The sequence below is a fragment of the Hyla sarda genome, chromosome 6 (assembly GCF_029499605.1).
Source record: "Hyla sarda isolate aHylSar1 chromosome 6, aHylSar1.hap1, whole genome shotgun sequence".
Classification (NCBI taxonomy): Eukaryota; Metazoa; Chordata; class Amphibia; order Anura; family Hylidae; genus Hyla; species Hyla sarda.
Window position 1 is genome coordinate 20916718 of NC_079194.1, and position 22495 is coordinate 20939212.

General features: G+C 42.2%; 1 long non-coding RNA gene across 1 annotated transcript; it reads right to left on the reverse strand.

Moving 5' to 3' along the window:
• Positions 1–18011: 18011 nt before the first annotated feature.
• On the reverse strand, positions 18012–19565 carry LOC130275568 (uncharacterized). Its single transcript, XR_008844827.1, has 3 exons — positions 19489–19565; positions 18795–18867; positions 18012–18085 (listed from the first exon to the last, which is right to left on the reverse strand). It is a non-coding gene; the product is annotated as an uncharacterized LOC130275568 (long non-coding RNA).
• Between the last annotated feature and the right edge of the window lie 2930 nt (positions 19566–22495).

The window sequence follows — 22495 nt, forward strand, 5'->3', positions numbered from 1 at the left end:
TCGGCCCTAATGTTCTTATCGGCAGGACGAAAGTGAATCTCAAAATTAAATCGGGCAAAGAACAGAGACCACCGGGCCTGGCGAGGATTCAGCCGTTGGGCAGACTGGAGGTAGGAGAGGTTCTTGTGGTCGGTGTAGATAATAACAGGAGAACTTGATCCCTCCAGCAGATGCCTCCATTCCTCAAGTGCTAATTTAATGGCTAGAAGCTCTCGATCCCCGATGGAGTAGTTCCTCTCCGCTGGAGAGAAGGTCCTAGAGAAAAAACCACAAGTGACAGCATGCCCGGAAGAATTTTTTTGTAGAAGAACAGCTCCAGCTCCCACTGAGGAGGCATCAACCTCCAATAGGAAGGGTTTGGAAGGGTCAGGTCTGGAGAGGACGGGAGCCGAAGAAAAGGCAGACTTGAGTCGTTTAAAGGCGTCTTCTGCTTGAGGAGGCCAGGACTTGGGATCAGCATTTTTTTTGGTTAAAGCCACGATAGGAGCCACAATGGTAGAAAAATGTGGAATAAATTGCCTGTAATAATTGGCGAACCCCAAAAAGCGTTGGATAGCACGGAGTCCGGAGGGGCGTGGCCAATCTAAGACGGCAGAGAGTTTGTCTGGATCCATCTGTAGTCCCTGGCCAGAGACCAAATATCCTAGAAAAGGAAGAGATTGGCATTCAAACAGACATTTCTCAATTTTGGCATAGAGTTGGTTGTCACGAAGTCTCTGAAGAACCATACGGACATGCTGGCGGTGTTCTTCTAGATTGGCAGAAAAAATTAGGATATCGTCCAGATATACAACAACACAGGAGTATAACAGATCACGAAAAATTTCATTGACAAAGTCTTGGAAGACGGCAGGGGCGTTGCACAGTCCAAAGGGCATGACCAGATACTCAAAGTGTCCATCTCTGGTGTTAAATGCCGTTTTCCACTCGTCCCCCTCTCTGATGCGGATGAGGTTATAGGCGCCTCTTAAGTCCAATTTAGTGAAGATGTGGGCACCTTGGAGGCGATCAAAGAGTTCAGAGATGAGGGGTAAGGGGTAGCGGTTCTTAACCGTGATTTTATTAAGACCGCGGTAGTCAATGCAAGGACGTAGGGAGCCATCTTTTTTGGACACAAAGAAAAATCCGGCTCCGGCAGGAGAGGAGGATTTACGGATAAAGCCCTTTTTTAGATTCTCCTGGACGTATTCGGACATGGCAAGAGTCTCTGGGGCAGAGAGAGGATAAATTCTGCCCCGGGGTGGAGTAGTGCCCGGGAGGAGGTCGATAGGGCAATCATAAGGCCTGTGAGGAGGTAGAGTCTCAGCTTGTTTTTTGCAGAAAACATCCGCGAAGTCCATATAGGCCTTAGGGAGACCGGTTACTGGAGGAACCACAGAGTTACGGCAAGGGTTACTGGGAACCGGTTTTAGACAGTTCTTGGAACAAGAGGACCCCCAACTCTTGATCTCCCCAGTGGACCAATCCAGGGTAGGGGAATGAAGTTGAAGCCAGGGAAGTCCAAGGAGAATTTCCGAGGTGCAATTGGGGAGGACCAAAAGTTCAATCCTCTCATGATGAGATCCGATGCTCATAAGAAGGGGCTCCGTGCGGAAACGTATGGAACAGTCCAATCTTTCATTATTTACACAATTGATGTAGAGGGGTCTGGCGAGACTGGTCACCGGGATGTTGAACCTGTTGACGAGAGAGGCCAAAATAAAATTTCCTGCAGATCCAGAGTCCAAGAAGGCCACTGTAGAGAAGGAGAAGGCAGAGGCAGACATCCGCACAGGCACAGTAAGACGTGGAGAAGCAGAGTAGACATCAAGGACTGTCTCACCTTTGTGCGGAGTCAGCGTACGTCTTTCCAGGCGGGGAGGACGGATAGGACAATCTCTCAGGAAGTGTTCGGTACTAGCACAGTACAGGCAGAGGTTCTCCATACGGCGTCGTGTCCTCTCTTGAGGTGTCAGGCGAGACCGGTCGACCTGCATAGCCTCCACGGCGGGAGGCACAGGAACAGATTGCAGGGGACCAGAGGAGAGAGGAGCCGAGGAGAAGAAACGCCTCGTGCGAACAGAGTCCATATCTTGGCGGAGTTCCTGACGCCTTTCGGAAAAACGCATGTCAATGCGAGTGGCTAGGTGAATAAGTTCATGTAGATTGGCAGGAATTTCTCGTGCGGCCAGAACATCTTTAATGTTGCTGGATAGGCCTTTTTTGAAGGTCGCGCAGAGGGCCTCATTATTCCAGGACAATTCTGAAGCAAGAGTACGGAATTGTACGGCATACTCGCCAACGGAAGAATTACCCTGGACCAGGTTCAACAGGGCAGTCTCAGCAGAAGAGGCTCGGGCAGGTTCCTCAAAGACACTTCGGATTTCCGAGAAGAAGGAGTGTACAGAGGCAGTGACGGGGTCATTGCGGTCCCAGAGCGGTGTGGCCCATGACAGGGCTTTTCCGGACAGAAGGCTGACTACGAAAGCCACCTTAGACCTTTCAGTGGGAAACAGGTCCGACATCATCTCCAGATGCAGGGAACATTGGGAAAGAAAGCCACGGCAAAACTTAGAGTCCCCATCAAATTTATCCGGCAAGGATAAGCGTATCCCAGGAGCGGCCACTCGCTGCGGAGGAGGTGCAGGAGCTGGCGGAGGAGATGACTGCTGAAGCTGTGGTAGTAACTGTTGTAGCAAAACGGTCAGTTGAGACAGCTGTTGGCCTTGTTGCGCTATCTGTTGTGACTGCTGGGCGACCACCGTGGTGAGGTCAGCGACAACTGGCAGAGGAACTTCAGCGGGATCCATGGCCGGATCTACTGTCACGATGCCGGCTGGCAGGTAGTGGATCCTCTGTGCCAGAGAGGGATTGGTGTGGACCGTGCTAGTGGACCGGTTCTAAGCCACTACTGGTTTTCACCAGAGCCCGCCGCAAAGCGGGATGGTCTTGCTGCGGCGGTAGTGACCAGGTCGTATCCACTAGCAACGGCTCACCTCTCTGGCTGCTGAAGATAGGCGCGGTACAAGGGAGTAGGCAAAAGCAAGGTCGGACGTAGCAGAAGGTCGGGGCAGGCAGCAAGGATCGTAGTCAGGGGCAACGGCAGAAGGTCTGGAAACACAGGCAAGGAACACACAAGGAACGCTTTCACTGGCACTAAGGCAACAAGATCCGGCAAGGGAGTGCAGGGGAAGTGAGGTGATATAGGGAAGTGCACAGGTGAACACACTAATTGGAACCACTGCGCCAATCAGCGGCGCAGTGGCCCTTTAAATCGCAGAGACCCGGCGCGCGCGCGCCCTAGGGAGCGGGGCCGCGCGCGCCGGGACAGAACAGACGGAGAGCGAGTCAGGTAGGGGAGCCGGGGTGCGCATCGCGAGCGGGCGCTACCCGCATCGCGAATCGCATCCCGGCTGGCAGCGGAATCGCAGCGCCCCGGGTCAGAGGACGTGACCGGAGCGCTGCCGCGGGGAGAGTGAAGCGAGCGCTCCGGGGAGGAGCGGGGACCCGGAGCGCTCGGCGTAACATACACCTTCTCACTCGGCATCAGTCACCTGTAAAAAAGACACAACTATGATAACATGTTCCTGATACATGCTACAGACGCTAATGTATGTAACACTCTAGGGCCAGAACTATTTATTTCAGTCATTTTGAAATATTATTTATTTATTCATACATTTTAAGGGATATATATCTTATTTTTATTTTTGTGGGAAGGAGGGCAGGATTAAAATATTAGGTTCGAATGCTAGGTGACGGCTTCGGGGATCACCCATCCCCCTCGTGATGTCACACCCCATTCCCCTCCATGGAAGTTTATGGGAGTGGGTGTGATCTTCATCCCACCTCCGCCCATTGACTTGCATTAAGGGGGCATGGAGTGACATAACGAGGGGGTGGGGCGACCCCCGAAGCCCGCACCAAGCGTTTGGAACAAAATTTCCCGAACGCAAGGGATTCCTGCAGATAACAAAAAAGATATTAGGGATCATATATGTTCCTAATCTCTGTATCTGAGATATGTTTGTGTAATATAAAAAGCTATCCATAGACGATATACTTATAAACAACACATATATCTTCATGTAAAAGGCAGAGACTGTGACATCTCTGCAGGTCTAGATTTTACATCTAGCCTGATTGTTATCAGTAATTAATATAAATATTAATTACCTGTCTCGTGGTTCCTTTATTGCAGCTGATGGGGGTATGTGTCAGGTATACCTTCTCACTCGGCATCAGTCACCTATAAAAGAGATACAACTATGATAACATGTTCCTAATACATGCTACAAACGCTAATATATGTAACACTCTAGGGCCAGAACTATTTGTCTCAGTCATTTTGAAATATGATTAATTTATTCATACATTTTAAGGGATATATATCTTATTTTTGTGGGAAGGAGGGCAGGATTAAAATATTAGGTTCAAACGCTGGGTGCTTGCTTCGGGGATCACCCAGCCCCCTCGTGACGTCACACCCCATCCCCCTTCATGGAAGTTTATGGGAGTGGGTGTGATCTTCATCACACCTCCGCCCATTGACTTGCATTAAGGGGGCATGGAGTGACATAACGAGGGGGGCGGGGCGACCCCCGAATCCCGCACCAAGCGTTTGGAACTAAATTTCCCGAACGCTGGGGATTCCTGCAGATAAAAAACAGATATTAGGGATCATATATGTTCCTAATCTCTGTATCTGAGATATAATTGTGTAATATAAAAAGCTACCCATAGACGATACACTTATAAACAACACATATATCTTCATGTAAAAGGTAGAGACTGTGACATCTCTGCAGGTCTAGATTTTACATCTAGCCTGAATGTTATCAGTAATTAATATAAATATTAATTACCTGTCTCGTGGTTCCTTTATTGCAGCTGATGGGGGTATGTGTCAGGTATACCTTCTCACTCGGCATCAGTCACCTGTAAAAAAGACACAACTATGATAACATGTTCCTGATACATGCTACAGACGCTAATGTATGTAACACTCTAGGGCCAGAACTATTTATCTCAGTCATTTTTAAATATTACTAATTCATTCATACATTTTAAGGGATAAATATCTTAATTTTTTTTTTGTGGGAAGGAGGGCAGGATTAAAATATTAGGTTGAAACGTTGGGTGCCGGCTTCGAGGATGATCCCCCTCCATGGAAGTTTATGGGAGTGGGTGTGATCTTCATCACACCTCCACCCGTTGACTTGCATTAAGGGGGCAAGGAGTGACATAACAAGGGGGGGGGGGGGGCGACCCCCGAAGCCCGCACCAAGCGTTTGGAACTAAATTTCCAGGACTCTGGGGAGTGGAGTACCCCTTTCAGTCTTAAATCTGCCGTCAGTCAGCCCACGGACTAAAGTAAACTTGTAAACTCTGCGGTCATTCTAGTCTATTCTTTTACATATTGAAAAAGGGATTCCTGCAGTTTAAAAAACAGATATTAGGGATGATAAATGTTCCTAATCTCTGTACCTGAGATATGATTGTGTTATATAAAAAGCTATCCATAGACAATATACTTATAAAAAAAACACATATATCTTCATGTATAAGGTAGAGACTGTGACATCTCTGCAGGTCTAGATTTTACATCTAGCCTGATTGTTATCAGTAATTAATATAAATATTAATTACCTGTCTCGTGGTTCCTTTATTGCAACTGACGGTGGTACGTGTCAGGTATACCTTCTCACTTGGCATCAGTCACCTGGAAAAAAGACACAACTATGATAACATGTTCCTGATACATGCTACAGATGATAATATATTTAAAACTCTAGGGCCAGAACTATTTATATAAGTCATTTTGAAATATTATTTATTTATTCATACATTTTAAGGGATATATATCTTATTTTTATTTTTGTGGGAAGGAGGGCAGGATTAAAATATTAGGTTCGAATGCTGGGTGCCGGCTTCGGGGATCACCCATCCCCTTCGTGATGTCACACCCCATCCCCCTCCATGGAAGTTTATGGGAGTGGGTGTGATCTTCATCACACCTCCGCCCATTGACTTGCATTAAGGGGGCATGGAGTGACATAACGAGGGGGAGGGACGACCCCGAAGCCTGCACCAAGCGTTTGGAACTAAATTTCCCGAACGCTGGGGATTCCTGCAGATAAAAAACAGATATTAGGGATCATATATGTTCCTAATCTCTGTATCTGAGATATGATTGTGTAATATAAAAAGCTCTCCATAGACGATATACTTATAAACAACACATATATCTTCATGTAAAAGGTAGAGACTGTGACATCTCTGCAGGTCTAGATTTTACATCTAGCCTGATTGTTATCAGTAATTAATATAAATATTAATTACCTGTCTCGTGGTTCCTTTATTGCAGCTGACGGGGGTATGTGTCAGGTATACCTTCTCACTCGGCATCAGTCACCTGTAAAAGAGATACAACTATGATAACATGTTCCTGATACATGCTACAGACGCTAATGTATGTAACACTCTAGGGCCAGAACTATTTATCTCAGTCATTTTGAAATATTACTAATTTATTCATACATTTTAAGGGATATATATCTTATTTTTATTTTTGTGGGAAGGAGGGCAGGATTAAAATATTAGGTTCAAACGTTGGGTGCCGGCTTCGAGGATCATCCAGCTCCCTCATGACGTCACACCTCGTCCCCCTCCATGGAAGTTTATGGGAGTGGGTGTGATCTTCATCACACCTCCGCCCACTGACTTGCATTAAGGGGGCATGGAGTGACATAACGAGGGGGAGGGGCGACCCCGGAAGCCCGCACCAAGCGTTTGGAACTAAATTTCCCGAACGCTGGGGATTCCTTCAGGTAAAAAACAGATATTAGGGATCATATATGTTCCTAATCTCTGTATCTGAGATATGATTGTGTAATATAAAAATCTATCCATAGACGATATACTTATAAACAACACATATATCTTCATGTAAAAGGTAGAGACTGTGACATCTCTGCAGGTCTAGATTTTACATCTAGCCTGATTGTTATCAGTAATTAATATAAATATTAATTACCTGTCTCGTGGTTCCTTTATTGCAGCTGACGGGGGTATGTGTCAGGTATACCTTCTCACTCGGCATCAGTCACCTGTAAAAGAGATACAACTATGATAACATGTTCCTAATACATGCTACAAACGCTAATATATGTAACACTCTAGGGCCAGAACTATTTGTCTCAGTCATTTTGAAATATGATTAATTTATTCATACATTTTAAGGGATATATATCTTATTTTTGTGGGAAGGAGGGCAGGATTAAAATATTAGGTTCAAACGCTGGGTGCTTGCTTCGGGGATCACCCAGCCCCCTCGTGACGTCACACCCCATCCCCCTCCATGGAAGTTTATGGGAGTGGGTGTGATCTTCATCACACCTCCGCCCATTGACTTGCATTAAGGGGGCATGGAGTGACATAACGAGGGGGGTGGGGCGACCCCCGAAGCCCGCACCAAGCGTTTGGAGCTAAATGTCCCGAACGCTGGGGATTCCTGCAGATAAAAAACAGATATTAGGGATCATATATGTTCCTAATCTCTGTATCTGAGATATGATTGTGTAATATAAAAAGCTCTCCATAGACGATATACTTATAAACAACACATATATCTTCATGTAAAAGGTAGAGACTGTGACATCTCTGCAGGTCTAGATTTTACATCTAGCCTGATTGTTATCAGTAATTAATATAAATATTAATTACCTGTCTCGTGGTTCCTTTATTGCAGCTGACCGGGGTATGTGTCAGGTATACCTTCTCACTCGGCATCAGTCACCTATAAAAGAGATACAACTATGATAACATGTTCCTGATACATGCTACAGACGCTAATATATGTAACACTCTAGGGCCAGAACTATTTGTCTCAGTCATTTTGAAATATGATTAATTTATTCATACATTTTAAGGGATATATATCTTATTTTTGTGGGAAGGAGGGCAGGATTAAAATATTAGGTTCAAACGCTGGGTGCCGGCTTCGGGGATCACCCAGCTCCCTCGTGACGTCACACCCCATCCCCCTCCATGGAAGTTTTTGGGAGTGGGTGTGATCTTCATCACACGTCCACCCGTTGACTTGCATTAAGGGGGCATGGAGTGAAGTAACGAGGGGGGGGGGGGGGCGACCCCCGAAGCCCGCACCAAGCGTTTGGAACTAAATTTCCCGAACTCTTGGGAGTGGAGTACCCCTTTCAGTCTTAAATCTGCCGTCAGTCAGCCCACGGACTAAAGTAAACTTGTAAACTCTGCGGTCATTCTAGTCTATTATTTTACATATTGAAAAAGGGATTTCTGCAGTTAGAAAACAGATATAAGGGATCATAAATGTTCCTAATCTCTGTACCTGAGATATGATTGTGTCATATAAAAAGCTATCCATAGACAATATACTTATAAAAAACACATATATCTTCATGTATAAGGTAGAGACTGTGACATCTCTGCAGGTCTAGATTTTACATCTAGCCTGATTGTTATCAGTAATTAATATAAATATCAATTACCTGTCTCGTGGTTCCTTTATTGCAGCTGACGGGGTTATATGTCAGGCGTACCTTCTCACCGGGCATTAGTCACCTGTAAAAAAGACACAACTATGATAACATGTTCCTGATACATGCTACAGATGCTAATATATCTAACACTCTAGGGCCAGAACTATTTATCTCAGTCATTTTGAAATATTATTTATTTATTCATACAGTTTAAGGGATATATATCTTATTTTTGTGGGAAGGAGGGCAGGATTAAAATATTAGGTTCAAACCCTGGGTGCCGGGTTCGGGGATCACTAAGCCCCCTCATGACGTCACCCCCCCATATCCACCTCCATGGAAGTTTATGGGAGTGGGTGTGATCTTCATCACACCTCCGTCCATTGACTTGCATTAAGGGGGCATGGAGTGACATAACGAGGGGGGTGGGGCGACCCCCGAAGCACGCACCAAGCGTTTGGAACTAAATTTCCCGAACGCTGGAAATTCCTGGAGATAAAAAACAGATATAAGGGATCATATATGTTCCTAATCTCTGTTTCTGAGATATGATTGTGTTATATAAAAAGCTATCCATAGACGATATACTTATAAACAACGCATATATCTTCATGTAAAAGGTAGAGACTGTGACATCTCTGCAGGTCTAGATTTTACATCTAGCCTGATTGTTATCAGTAATTAATATAAATATTAATTACCTGTCTCGTGGTTTCTTTATTGCAGCTGATGGGGGTATGTGTCAGGTATACCTTCTCACTCGGCATCAGTCACCTGTAAAAAAAGACACAACTATGATAACATGTTCCTGATACATGCTACAGACGCTAATATATATGTAACACCCTAGGGCCAGAACTATTTATCTCAGTCATTTTGAAATATTATTAATTTATTCATACATTTTAAGGGATATATATCTTATTTTTATTTTTGTGGGAAGGAGGGCAGGATTAAAATATTAGGTTCAAACGTTGGGTGCCGGCTTCGGGGATCACCCAGCCCCCTCGTGACGTCACACCCCATCCACCTCCATGGAAGTTTATGGGAGTGGGTGTGATCTTCATCACACCTCCGCCCATTGACTTGCATTAAGGGGGCATGGAGTGATGTAACGAGGGGGGGGGGGGGGCGACCCCCGAAGCCCGGACCAAGCGTTTGGAACTAAATTTCCCGAACTCTGGGGAGTGGAGTACCCCTTTCAGTCTTAAATCTGCCGTCAGTCAGCCCACGGACTAAAGTAAACTTGTAAACTCTGCGGTCATTCTAGTCTATTATTTTACATATTGAAAAAGGGATTCCTGCAGTTAAAAAACAGATATTAGGGATCATATATGTTCCTAATCTCTGTATCTGAGATATGATTGTGTTATATAAAAAGCTACCCATAGACGATATACTTATAAACAACACATATATCTTCATGTAAAAGGTAGAGACTGTGACATCTCTGCAGGTCTAGATTTTACATCTAGCCTGATTGTTATCAGTAATTAATATAAATATTAATTACCTGTCTCGTGGTTCCTTTATTGCAGCTGACGGGGGTACGTGTCAGGTATACCTTCTCACTCGGCATCAGTCACCTGTAAAAAAGACACAACTATGATAACATGTTCCTGATACATTATACAGATGCTAATATATATAACACTCTAGGGCCAGAACTATTTATCTCAGTCATTTTGAAATATTATTTATTTATTCATACATTTTAAGGGATATATATCTTATTTTTATTTTTGTGGGAAGGAGGGCAGGATTAAAATATTAGGTTCAAACGTTGGGTGCCGGCTTCGAGGATAATCCCCCTCCATGGAAGTTTATGGGAGTGGGTGTGATCTTCATCACACCTCCACCTGTTAACTTGCATTAAGGGGGCATGGAGTGACATAACAAGGGGGGGGGGGGGCGACCCCCGAAGCTCGCACCAAGCGTTTGGAACTAAATTTCCCGGACTCTGGGGAGTGGAGTACCACTTTCAGTCTTAAATCTGCCGTCAGTCAGCCCACGGACTAAAGTAAACTTGTAAACTCTGCGGTCATTCTAGTCTATTCTTTTACATATTGAAAAAGGGATTCCTGCAGTTTAAAAAACAGATATAAGGGATGATAAATGTTCCTAATCTCTGTACCTGAGATATGATTGTGTTATATAAAAAGCTATCCATAGACAATATACTTATAAAAAAAACACATATATCTTCATGTATAAGGTAGAAACTGTGACATCTCTGCAGGTCTAGATTTTACATCTAGCCTGATTGTTATCAGTAATTAATATAAATATTAATTACCTGTCTCGTGGTTCCTTTATTGCAGCTGATGGGGGTACGTGTCAGGTATACCTTCTCACTTGGCATCAGTCACCTGTAAAAAAGACACAACTATGATAACATGTTCCTGATACATGCTACAGATGCTAATATATGTAACACTCTAGGGCCAGAACTATTTATATAAGTCATTTTGAAATATTATTTATTTATTCATACATTTTAAGGGATATATATATTATTTTTATTTTTGTGGGAAGGAGTGAAGGATTAAAATATTAGGTTCAAATGCTGGGTGCTTGCTTCGGGGATCACCCAGCCCCCTCGTGACGTCACACCCCATCCCCCTCCATGAAAGTTTATGGGATTGGGTGTGATCTTCATCACACCTCCGCCCATTGACTTGCATTAAGGAGGCATAGAGTGACATAATGAGGGGGAGGGGCGACCCCGGAAGCCCGCACCAAGCATTTGGAACTAAATTTCCCCAACACTGGGGATTCCTGCTGATAAAAAACAGATATTAGGGATCATATATGTTCCTAATCTCTGTATCTGAGATATGATTGTGTAATATAAAAAGCTATCCATAGACGATATACTTATAAACAACACATATATCTTCATGTAAAAGGTAAAGATTGTGACATCTCTGCAGGTCTAGATTTTACATCTAGCCTGATTGTTATCAGTAATTAATATAAATATTAATTACCTGTCTCGTGGTTCCTTTATAGCAGCTGACGGGGGTACGTGTCAGGTATACCTTCTCACTCGGCATCAGTCACCTGTAAAAAAGACACAACTATGATAACATGTTCCTGATACATTATACAGATGCTAATATATATAACACTCTAGGGCCAGAACTATTTATCTCAGTCATTTTGAAATATTATTTATTTATTCATACATTTTAAGGGATATAAATCTTATTTTTATTTTTGTGGGAAGGAGGGCAGGATTAAAATATTAGGTTCAAACGTTGGGTGCCGGCTTCGAGGATCATCCCCCTCCATGGAAGTTTATGGGAGTGGGTGTGATCTTCATCACACCTCCACCTGTTGACTTGCATTAATGGGGCATGGAGTGACATAACAAGGGGGGGGGGGGCGACCCCCGAAGCCCGCACCAAGCGTTTGGAACTAAATTTCCCGGACTCTGGGGAGTGGAGTACCACTTTCAGTCTTAAATCTGCCGTCAGTCAGCCCACGGACTAAAGTAAACTTGTAAACTCTGCGGTCATTCTAGTCTATTCTTTTACATATTGAAAAAGGGATTCCTGCAGTTTAAAAAACAGATATAAGGGATGATAAATGTTCCTAATCTCTGTACCTGAGATATGATTGTGTTATATAAAAAGCTATCCATAGACAATATACTTATAAAAAAAACACATATATCTTCATGTATAAGGTAGAAACTGTGACATCTCTGCAGGACTAGATTTTACATCTAGCCTGATTGTTATCAGTAATTAATATAAATATTAATTACCTGTCTCGTGGTTCCTTTATTGCAGCTGATGGGGGTACGTGTCAGGTATACCTTCTCACTTGGCATCAGTCACCTGTAAAAAAGACACAACTATGATAACATGTTCCTGATACATGCTACAGATGCTAATATATGTAACACTCTAGGGCCAGAACTATTTATATAAGTCATTTTGAAATATTATTTATTTATTCATACATTTTAAGGGATATATATATATTATTTTTATTTTTGTGGGAAGGAGTGCAGGATTAAAATATTAGGTTCAAATGCTGGGTGCTTGCTTCGGGGATCACCCAGCCCCCTCGTGACGTCACACCCCATCCCCCTCCATGAAAGTTTATGGGATTGGGTGTGATCTTCATCACACCTCCGCCCATTGACTTGCATTAAGGAGGCATAGAGTGACATAATGAGGGGGAGGGGCGACCCCGGAAGCCCGCACCAAGCATTTGGAACTAAATTTCCCGAACACTGGGGATTCCTGCTGATAAAAAACAGATATTAGGGATCATATATGTTCCTAATCTCTGTATCTGAGATATGATTGTGTAATATAAAAAGCTATCCATAGACGATATACTTATAAACAACACATATATCTTCATGTAAAAGGTAAAGATTGTGACATCTCTGCAGGTCTAGATTTTACATCTAGCCTGATTGTTATCAGTAATTAATATAAATATTAATTACCTGTCTCGTGGTTCCTTTATAGCAGCTGACGGGGGTATGTGTCAGGTATACCTTCTCACTCGGCATCAGTCACCTGTAAAAGAGATACAACTATGATAACATGTTCCTGATACATGCTACAGACGCTAATATATGTAACATTCTAGGGCCAGAACTATTTGTCTCAGTCATTTTGAAATATGATTAATTTATTCATACATTTTAAGGGATATATATCTTATTTTTGTGGGAAGGAGAGCAGGATTAAAATATTAGGTTCAAACGCTGGGTGCTTGCTTCGGGGATCACCCAGCCCCCTCGTGACGTCACACCCCATCCCCCTCCATGGAAGTTTATGGGAGTGGGTGTGATCTTCATCACACCTCCGCCCATTGACTTGCATTAAGGGGGCATGGAGTGACATAACGAGGGGGGTGGGGCGACCCCCGAAGCCCGCACCAAGCGTTTGGAACTAAATTTCCCGAACGCTGGGGATTCCTGCAGATAAAAAACAGATATTAGGGATCATATATGTTCCTAATCTCTGCATCTGAGATATGATTGTGTTATATAAAAAGCTACCCATAGACGATATAGTTATAAACAACACATATATCTTCATGTAAAAGGTAGAGACTGTGACATCTCTGCAGGTCTAGATTTTACATCTAGCCTGATTGTTATCAGTAATTAATATAAATATTAATTACCTGTCTCGTGGATCCTTTATTGCAGCTGATGGGGGTATGTGTCAGGTATACCTTCACACTCGGCATCAGTCACCTGTAAAAAAGACACAACTATGATAACATGTTCCTGATACATGCTACAGACGCTAATGTATGTAACACTCTAGGGCCAGAACTATTTATATCAGTCATTTTGAAATATTATTTATTTATTCATACATTTTAAGGGATATATATATTATTTTTATTTTTGTGGGAAGGAGTGCAGGATTAAAATATTAGGTTCAAATGCTGGGTGCTTGCTTCGGGGATCACCCATCCCCTCGTGATGTCACACCCCATTCCCCTCCATGGAAGTTTATGGGAGTGGGTGTGATCTTCATCACACCTCCGCCCATTGACCTGCATTAAGGGGGCATGGAGTGACATAACGAGGGGGTGGGGCGACCCCCGAAGCCCGCACCAAGCGTTTGGAACAAAATTTCCCGAACGCAAGGGATTCCTGCAGATAACAAAACAGATATTAGGGATCATATATGTTCCTAATCTCTGTATCTGAGATATGTTTGTGTAATATAAAAAGCTATCCATAGACGATATACTTATAAACAACACATATATCTTCATGTAAAAGGCAGAGACTGTGACATCTCTGCAGGTCTAGATTTTACATCTAGCCTGATTGTTATCAGTAATTAATATAAATATTAATTACCTGTCTCGTGGTTCCTTTATTGCAGCTGATGGGGGTATGTGTCAGGTATACCTTCTCACTCGGCATCAGTCACCTATAAAAGAGATACAACTATGATAACATGTTCCTAATACATGCTACAAACGCTAATATATGTAACACTCTAGGGCCAGAACTATTTGTCTCAGTCATTTTGAAATATGATTAATTTATTCATACATTTTAAGGGATATATATCTTATTTTTGTGGGAAGGAGGGCAGGATTAAAATATTAGGTTCAAACGCTGGGTGCTTGCTTCGGGGATCACCCAGCCCCCTCGTGACGTCACACCCCATCCCCCTTCATGGAAGTTTATGGGAGTGGGTGTGATCTTCATCACACCTCCGCCCATTGACTTGCATTAAGGGGGCATGGAGTGACATAACGAGGGGGGCGGGGCGACCCCCGAATCCCGCACCAAGCATTTGGAACTAAATTTCCCGAACGCTGGGGATTCCTGCAGATAAAAAACAGATATTAGGGATCATATATGTTCCTAATCTCTGTATCTGAGATATAATTGTGTAATATAAAAAGCTACCCATAGACGATACACTTATAAACAACACATATATCTTCATGTAAAAGGTAGAGACTGTAACATCTCTGCAGGTCTAGATTTTACATCTAGCCTGAATGTTATCAGTAATTAATATAAATATTAATTACCTGTCTCGTGGTTCCTTTATTGCAGCTGATGGGGGTATGTGTCAGGTATACCTTCTCACTCGGCATCAGTCACCTGTAAAAAAGACACAACTATGATAACATGTTCCTGATACATGCTACAGACGCTAATGTATGTAACACTCTAGGGCCAGAACTATTTATCTCAGTCATTTTGAAATATTACTAATTTATTCATACATTTTAAGGGATAAATATCTTAATTTTATTTTTGTGGGAAGGAGGGCAGGATTAAAATATTAGGTTCAAACGTTGGGTGCCGGCTTCGAGGATCATCCCCCTCCATGGAAGTTTATGGGAGTGGGTGTGATCTTCATCACACCTCCACCCGTTGACTTGCATTAAGGGGGCAAGGAGTGACATAACAAGGGGGGGGGGGGGCGACTCCCGAAGCCCGCACCAAGCGTTTGGAACTAAATTTCCCGGACTCTGGGGAGTGGAGTACCCCTTTCAGTCTTAAATCTGCCGTCAGTCAGCCCACGGACTAAAGTAAACTTGTAAACTCTGCGGTCATTCTAGTCTATTCTTTTACATATTGAAAAAGGGATTCCTGCAGTTTAAAAAACAGATATTGGGGATGATAAATGTTCCTAATCTCTGTACCTGAGATATGATTGTGTTATATAAAAAGCTATCCATAGACAATATACTTATAAAAAAAACACATATATCTTCATGTATGAGGTAGAGACTGTGACATCTCTGCAGGTCTAGATTTTACATCTACCCTGATTGTTATCAGTAATTAATATAAATATTAATTACCTGTCTCGTGGTTCCTTTATTGCAGCTGACGGTGGTACGTGTCAGGTATACCTTCTCACTTGGCATCAGTCACCTGTAAAAAGACACAACTATGATAACATGTTCCTGATACATGCTACAGATGCTAATATATGTAACACTCTAGGGCCAGAACTATTTTTATAAGTCATTTTGAAATATTATTTATTTATTCATACATTTTAAGGGATATATATCTTATTTTTATTTTTGTGGGAAGGAGGGCAGGATTAAAATATTAGGTTCGAATGCTGGGTGCCGGCTTCGGGGATCACCCATCCCCCTCGTGATGTCACACCCCATCCCCCTCCATGGAAGTTTATGGGAGTGGGTGTGATCTTCATCACACCTCCGCCCATTGACTTGCATTAAGGGGGCATGGAGTGACATAACGAGGGGGAGGGGCGACCCCGAAGCCTGCACCAAGCGTTTGGAACTAAATTTCCCGAACGCTGGGGATTCCTGCAGATAAAAAACAGATATTAGGGATCATATATGTTCCTAATCTCTGTATCTGAGATATGATTGTGTAATATAAAAAGCTCTCCATAGACGATATACTTATAAACAACACATATATCTTCATGTAAAAGGTAGAGACTGTGACATCTCTGCAGGTCTAGATTTTACATCTAGCCTGATTGTTATCAGTAATTAATATAAATATTAATTACCTGTCTCGTGGTTCCTTTATTGCAGCTGACGGGGGTATGTGTCAGGTATACCTTCTCACTCGGCATCAGTCACCTGTAAAAGAGATACAACTATGATAACATGTTCCTGATACATGCTACAAACGCTAATATATGTAACACTCTAGGGCCAGAACAATTTGTCTTAGTCATTTTGAGATATTATTAATTTTTTCATACATTTTAAGGGATATATATCTTATTTTTGTGGGAAAGAGGGCAGGATTAAAATATTAGGTTCAAACGCTGGGTGCTTGCTTCGGGGATCACCCAGCCCCCTCGTGACATCACACCCCATCGCCCTCCATGGAAGTTTATGGGAGTGGGTGTAATCTTCATCACACCTCCGCCCATTGACTTGCATTAAGGGGGCATGGAGTGACATAACGAGGGGGGTGGGGCGACCCCCGAAGCCCGCACCAAGCGTTTGGAACTAAATTTCCCGAACGCTGGGGATTCCTGCAGATAAAAAACAGATATTAGGGATTATATATGTTCCTAATCTCTGCATCTGAGATATGATTGTGTTATATAAAAAGCTACCCATAGACGATATACTTATAAATAACACATATATCTTCATGTAAAAGGTAGAGACTGTGACATCTCTGCAGGTCTAGATTTAACATCTAGCCTGATTGTTATCAGTAATTAATATAAATATTAATTACCTGTCTCGTGGTTCCTTTATTGCAGCTGATGGGGGTATGTGTCAGGTATACCTTCTCACTCGGCATCAGTCACCTGTAAAAAAAGACACAACTATGATAACATGTTCCTGATACATGCTACAGACGCTAATATATATGTAACACCCTAGGGCCAGAACTATTTATCTCAGTCATTTTGAAATATTATTAATTTATTCATACATTTTAAGGGATATATATCTTATTTTTATTTTTGTGGGAAGGAGGGCAGGATTAAAATATTAGGTTCAAACGTTGGGTGCCGGCTTCGGGGATCACCCAGCCCCCTCGTGACGTCACACCCCATCCACCTCCATGGAAGTTTATGGGAGTGGGTGTGATCTTCATCACACCTCCGCCCATTGACTTGCATTAAGGGGGCATGGAGTGATGTAACGAGGGGGGGGGGGGCGACCCCCGAAGCCCGCACCAAGCGTTTGGAACTAAATTTCCCGAACTCTGGGGAGTGGAGTACCCCTTTCAGTCTTAAATCTGCCGTCAGTCAGCCCACGGACTAAAGTAAACTTGTAAACTCTGCGGTCATTCTAGTCTATTATTTTACATATTGAAAAAGGGATTCCTGCAGTTAAAAAACAGATATTAGGGATCATATATGTTCCTAATCTCTGTATCTGAGATATGATTGTGTTATATAAAAAGCTACCCATAGACGATATACTTATAAACAACACATATATCTTCATTTAAAAGGTAGAGACTGTGACATCTCTGCAGGTCTAGATTTTACATCTAGCCTGATTGTTGTCAGTAATTAATATAAATATTAATTACCTGTCTCGTGGTTCCTTTATTGCAGCTGACGGGGGTACGTGTCAGGTATACCTTCTCACTCGGCATCAGTCACCTGTAAAAAAGACACAACTATGATAACATGTTCCTGATACATTATACAGATGCTAATATATATAACACTCTAGGGCCAGAACTATTTATCTCAGTCATTTTGAAATATTATTTATTTATTCATACATTTTAAGGGATATATATCTTATTTTTATTTTTGTGGGAAGGAGTGCAGGATTAAAATATTAGGTTCAAACGTTGGGTGCCGGCTACGAGGATCATCCCCCTCCATGGAAGTTTATGGGAGTGGGTGTGATCTTCATCACACCTCCACCTGTTGACTTGCATTAAGGGGGCATGGAGTGACATAACAAGGGGGGGGGGGGCGACCCCCGAAGCCCGCACCAAGCGTTTGGAACTAAATTTCCCGGACTCTGGGGAGTGGAGTACCACTTTCAGTCTTAAATCTGACGTCAGTCAGCCCACGGACTAAAGTAAACTTGTAAACTCTGCGGTCATTCTAGTCTATTCTTTTACATATTGAAAAAGGGATTCCTGCAGTTTAAAAAACAGATATAAGGGATGATAAATGTTCCTAATCTCTGTACCTGAGATATGATTGTGTTATATAAAAAGCTATCCATAGACAATATACTTATAAAAAAAACACATATATCTTCATGTATAAGGTAGAAACTGTGACATCTCTGCAGGTCTAGATTTTACATCTAGCCTGATTGTTATCAGTAATTAATATAAATATTAATTACCTGTCTCGTGGTTCCTTTATTGCAGCTGATGGGGGTACGTGTCAGGTATACCTTCTCACTTGGCATCAGTCACCTGTAAAAAAGACACAACTATAATAACATGTTCCTGATACATGCTACAGATGCTAATATATGTAACACTCTAGGGCCAGAACTATTTATATAAGTCATTTTGAAATATTATTTATTTATTCATACATTTTAAGGGATATATATCTTATTTTTATTTTTGTGGGAAGGAGTGCAGGATTAAAATATTAGGTTCAAATGCTGGGTGCTTGCTTCGGGGATCACCCAGCCCCCTCGTGACGTCACACCCCATCCCCCTCCATGAAAGTTTATGGGAGTGGGTGTGATCTTCATCACACCTCCGCCCATTGACTTGCATTAAGGAGGCATAGAGTGACATAATGAGGGGGAGGAGCGACCCCGGAAGCCCACACCAAGCGTTTGGAACTAAATTTCCCGAACGCTGGGGATTCCTGCTGATAAAAAACAGATATTAGGGATCATATATGTTCCTAATCTCTGTATCTGAGATATGATTGTGTAATATAAAAAGCTATCCATAGACGATATACTTATAAACAACACATATATCTTCATGTAAAAGGTAGAGATTGTGACATCTCTGCAGGTCTAGATTTTACATCTAGCCTGATTGTTATCAGTAATTAATATAAATATTAATTACCTGTCTCGTGGTTCCTTTATAGCAGCTGACGGGGGTATGTGTCAGGTATACCTTCTCACTCGGCATCAGTCACCTGTAAAAGAGATACAACTATGATAACATGTTCCTGATACATGCTACAGACGCTAATATATGTAACACTCTAGGGCCAGAACTATTTGTCTCAGTCATTTTGAAATATTACTAATTTATTCATACATTTTAAGGGATATATATCTTATTTTTGTGGGAAGGAGGGCAGGATTAAAATATTAGGTTCAAATGCTGGGTGCTTGCTTCGGGGATCACCCAGCCCCTTTGTGACGTCACACCCCATCTCCCTCCATGGAAGTTTATGGGAGTGGGTGTGATCTTCATCACACCTCCGCCCATTGACTTGCATTAAGGGGGCATGGAGTGATGTAACGAGGGGGGGGGGGGCGACCCCCGAAGCCCGCACCAAGCGTTTGGAACAAAATTTCCCGAACTCTGGGGAGTGGAGTACCCCTTTCAGTCTTAAATCTGCTGTCAGTCAGCCCACGGACTAAAGTAAACTTGTAAACTCTGCGGTCATTCTAGTCTATTATTTTACATATTGAAAAAGGGATTCCTGCAGTTAAAAAACAGATATTAGGGATCATATATGTTCCTAATCTCTGTATCTGAGATATGATTGTGTTATATAAAAAGCTACCCATAGACGATATACTTATAAACAACACATATATCTTCATGTAAAAGGTAGAGACTGTGACATCTCTGCAGGTCTAGATTTTACATCTAGCCTGATTGTTATCAGTAATTAATATAAATATTAATTACCTGTCTCGTGGTTCCTTTATTGCAGCTGATGGGGGTACGTGTCAGGTATACCTTCTCACTTGGCATCAGTCACCTGTAAAAAAGACACAACTATAATAACATGTTCCTGATACATGCTACAGATGCTAATATATGTAACACTCTAGGGCCAGAACTATTTATATAAGTCATTTTGAAATATTATTTATTTATTCATACATTTTAAGGGATATATATCTTATTTTTATTTTTGTGGGAAGGAGTGCAGGATTAAAATATTAGGTTCAAATGCTGGGTGCTTGCTTCGGGGATCACCCAGCCCCCTCGTGACGTCACACCCCATCCCCCTCCATGAAAGTTTATGGGAGTGGGTGTGATCTTCATCACACCTCCGCCCATTGACTTGCATTAAGGAGGCATAGAGTGACATAATGAGGGGGAGGAGCGACCCCGGAAGCCCACACCAAGCGTTTGGAACTAAATTTCCCGAACGCTGGGGATTCCTGCTGATAAAAAACAGATATTAGGGATCATATATGTTCCTAATCTCTGTATCTGAGATATGATTGTGTAATATAAAAAGCTATCCATAGACGATATACTTATAAACAACACATATATCTTCATGTAAAAGGTAGAGATTGTGACATCTCTGCAGGTCTAGATTTTACATCTAGCCTGATTGTTATCAGTAATTAATATAAATATTAATTACCTGTCTCGTGGTTCCTTTATAGCAGCTGACGGGGGTATGTGTCAGGTATACCTTCTCACTCGGCATCAGTCACCTGTAAAAGAGATACAACTATGATAACATGTTCCTGATACATGCTACAGACGCTAATATATGTAACACTCTAGGGCCAGAACTATTTGTCTCAGTCATTTTGAAATATTACTAATTTATTCATACATTTTAAGGGATATATATCTTATTTTTGTGGGAAGGAGGGCAGGATTAAAATATTAGGTTCAAATGCTGGGTGCTTGCTTCGGGGATCACCCAGCCCCTTTGTGACGTCACACCCCATCTCCCTCCATGGAAGTTTATGGGAGTGGGTGTGATCTTCATCACACCTCCGCCCATTGACTTGCATTAAGGGGGCATGGAGTGATGTAACGAGGGGGGGGGGGGGGCGACCCCCGAAGCCCGCACCAAGCGTTTGGAACAAAATTTCCCGAACTCTGGGGAGTGGAGTACCCCTTTCAGTCTTAAATCTGCTGTCAGTCAGCCCACGGACTAAAGTAAACTTGTAAACTCTGCGGTCATTCTAGTCTATTATTTTACATATTGAAAAAGGGATTCCTGCAGTTAAAAAACAGATATTAGGGATCATATATGTTCCTAATCTCTGTATCTGAGATATGATTGTGTTATATAAAAAGCTACCCATAGACGATATACTTATAAACAACACATATATCTTCATGTAAAAGGTAGAGACTGTGACATCTCTGCAGGTCTAGATTTTACATCTAGCCTGATTGTTATCAGTAATTAATATAAATATTAATTACCTGTCTCGTGGTTCCTTTATTGCAGCTGACGGGGGTACGTGTCAGGTATACCTTCTCACTCGGCATCAGTCACCTGTAAAAAAGACACAACTATGATAACATGTTCCTGATACATTATACAGATGCTAATATATATAACACTCTAGGGCCAGAACTATTTATCTCAGTCATTTTGAAATATTATTTATTTATTCATACATTTTAAGGGATATATATCTTATTTTTATTTTTGTGGGAAGGAGGGCAGGATTAAAATATTAGGTTCAAACGTTGGGTGCCGGCTTCGAGGATCATCCCCCTCCATGGAAGTTTATGGGAGTGGGTGTGATCTTCATCACACCTCCACCTGTTGACTTGCATTAAGGGGGCATGGAGTGACATAACAAGGGGGGGGGGGCGACCCCCGAAGCCCGCACCAAGCGTTTGGAACTAAATTTCCCGGACTCTGGGGAGTGGAGTACGACTTTCAGTCTTAAATCTGCCGTCAGTCAGCCCACGGACTAAAGTAAACTTGTAAACTCTGCGGTCATTCTAGTCTATTCTTTTACATATTGAAAAAGGGATTCCTGCAGTTTAAAAAACAGATATAAGGGATGATAAATGTTCCTAATCTCTGTACCTGAGATATGATTGTGTTATATAAAAAGCTATCCATAGACAATATACTTATAAAAAAAACACATATATCTTCATGTATAAGGTAGAAACT